This window comes from Anoplophora glabripennis, unplaced genomic scaffold (genome assembly GCF_000390285.2).
Source record: "Anoplophora glabripennis isolate ALB-LARVAE unplaced genomic scaffold, Agla_2.0 scaffold1065, whole genome shotgun sequence".
NCBI lineage: Eukaryota > Metazoa > Arthropoda > Insecta > Coleoptera > Cerambycidae > Anoplophora > Anoplophora glabripennis.
In genome coordinates this window covers 83,818-86,689 of record NW_019417141.1, presented here as the reverse complement: position 1 = coordinate 86,689, position 2,872 = coordinate 83,818, and the positions used below count along the sequence as shown (strand labels likewise).

Genomic DNA, 2,872 nt, shown 5'->3' with positions numbered 1-2,872 from the left:
ATGCAACAAAATTATTCTTCTATTGTTCTTGCAATTTATAAAAATGTGCGTTATTCAATAATTTATTTTCAAAACCTTAGTTTTAGTGTAATTATACGTATAAACTCTAATTTTTTTTCCAAAATACCAGACTAAAACAAATCAGGAATAAATAAAAAATTGTAACACGTATAATAAGGATAAATGTACGGTTTTAAACCCAAATTAATTGTACTAATAATTGTATTAACCGTAGTACGAATCTGTATACTAGTTTAGTGAATTTTTACTTTTAATTAGTTTAGCCATTGGCCACCCAAATTTCATTAATTTAGATTATAGTTTTTAATAAATCTTGTTTATAGTTTTAACATCTGTACCTTGAAAACGAGTAGCTTTAAACCTTTCATTTATTCAATGATTTTTATTCTAGTACGATCTAAAAATAACCTTCTACATTTTGATATGGATTTAGAAAATACTATTTATGTAGTATATAGACTGATTCAGGGTCGTTCTTTTTACATAAAAATGAACCCTTTTCCTGAGGGTACCCAACATGACCCTGACTAAACTGATGGAACCAAAATTCTATCAATTACAAGCCCAAAATGCCACGAAAATTTTAGTTTTGGTAGTCCTAAAGTTTCATTTGTTTATTCATTGGATGCTCAAAATTAACTACTTTTTAATGAAATAATGGTCAACGTTGAATAGTAGAGAATATACAATAAATACAGTCTTCATAAATGTTTACCTTCGCCTTTGTTCTCTCATGATTTATTGATATCGTTTTGTTTGCGTTTAAAACACCGTCTACAACACCGTGCACAACATTCAACTTCGCTGTACAGGTTGAAGGCTATACAGGGTGTCCCACCACGAACTCCATCGATGGATATCTGGCTGGGAAACCGCTCGAAGGATTTTTTTTGAAATTGTGTATCGTACTTCCGGTTATACTGGAAGTCGATACTTTCTTATTTTAAATCCTGTATATTATTGCATTTTTGGAAGGAGCATCTATTTTTAAGTTGAAAACATATAGCACACTCCATACTTAAGATTAACCGTTTCCGAGATATTTTGATTTTTAAGCAAAATTTGACAGATGCAGACTGTCAGCAAAATTTAGTTTTCTCGGAAACATAGGTTTATTTTTTTGTGCAAATTGGACATTTTGTAGAGGAAGACCTAATTTATCGAATTTGACATGAAAATTTTCCAGTTTTTATACAGTGTGGTCAAAAAAACATTATCGAATATGAAGTTCAGAAAATGAGGAAAACTCGAAATTTTAAAATGGAAACCCGTAATTTTTTTAACGTATTCGCATTCTGCACTAAAATTAAGTATAACTTTGTTAAAGTTACCCTATAACTAAACCCAGTGGTTTTCATTTTATTTACGAATAAATATTTTCCCAAGTAGGGAGTGCGCTATATGTTTTCAAATTAAAAATAGATCCTCTTTCCAAAAATGCAATAATATACAGGGGGTTCCATTTAAAATAAGAAAGTTAGTATCGACTTTCGGTATAACCGGAAGTACGATGACCTTGAAAATATTTTAGCTTCAAAGCTATTTCAAAAAAATCCTTCGAGCGGCTTCCCAGATATCCATCGATGGAGTTCGTGGTGGGACACCCTGTATACGTAAGTGTAACTGAATTGAATCCTCCGTTTTCTATATGAAGATAAATAATTTTCATTTCGCCTAGCATATGTGAAAATAAATCATATTGATCCTAAAAATATGACCGAAAGTAATATTTATCACCTTCAGTTTTTTTTAATTGCCGCTAAACTTATAACAACACGATTTTGTAGTTTTTCACAATTTGGAAACCTTTGCTTGACATTTGCGTACAAAAGTGCGCCAAAAGTGTAAAAGTAGGTACCTATTTTATAAGGTTTATGGTGTAAAATAATAATAAGTTGTCAACAACTGCAATTCTGTGAATAAGTTAAAATGAATGGTAATTCAGACATTGACGAAGAATTTCCGAATACTCCATCAGACTTGCAACAAGAAACTAACAATATTTTTCTGAATTTGTTACATACAAAGTCAAGACAACGGTATGAAAAGTATTATGAATTGTTCAATAATTGGAAAAGGAATAAAAAAGCCAAAAACCTAACAGAAAATGTACTACTTGCTCATCTATCAGAAAGATCAAATATTGTATATCTAGGTATACTATGGTCTGAATTTTCAATGTTGAAAAGCACTATCAGTTGCAGCTAATATCCGTGGGCTACTAATGTTCATTTTTTGCTCTTGTGACACAATATACTTACTATTTTAGATCTAAGCATACTGTGTCAAAATTTTATCTCTAATGTCAGCACCCTTATCTCCCTGCAACTTATTTATCTTTTAAATTTACGTGATCGTTGATTTTTAAAGTACGCAAAAGGTGTTCCAAACGTTCTTCTTTTCCAACCTTTATTTTCATATAAAAGAAATAAAGGGTAATAGGAAGAAGCACTGAGTTGATATACCGTGTAGTAGAAACTACAAGCATAGACTCCGTGGCGCAACGGTAGCGCGTCTGACTCCAGATCAGAAGGTTGCGTGTTCAAATCACGTCGGGGTCACATACTTTTTTTTTTTTTGATAAAATAAACAACGTTTTTTAAAAATAGAGAATTTTTATTTTAAACAAAAATATTATTATTGGTTCGTACATACATATTTGCCAATTGGAATATTTTTTACCAACCCCTTACGAATCAAAACATGCATTTTTAACTTACAACACTCTGTATCTTAAAATTCTTGAATTTGGCTATGATCCCTCTATTATATTATTTCACGAATACATAATATGAAAAATATTTATACCAGTATTTGATTTTTGTAATTGAAATGGAACATTCGTTTAATA

The 2,872-nt window shown here is 30.6% G+C and overlaps 1 non-coding gene across 1 annotated transcript; it reads left to right on the top strand.

Annotated features, from left to right (window-relative positions):
- The first annotated feature begins 2,510 nt into the window (after nt 1–2,510).
- On the top strand, nt 2,511–2,582 carry Trnaw-cca. The gene has a single exon. It is a non-coding gene; the product is annotated as a tRNA-Trp (tRNA).
- The last annotated feature ends 290 nt before the right edge of the window (nt 2,583–2,872 follow it).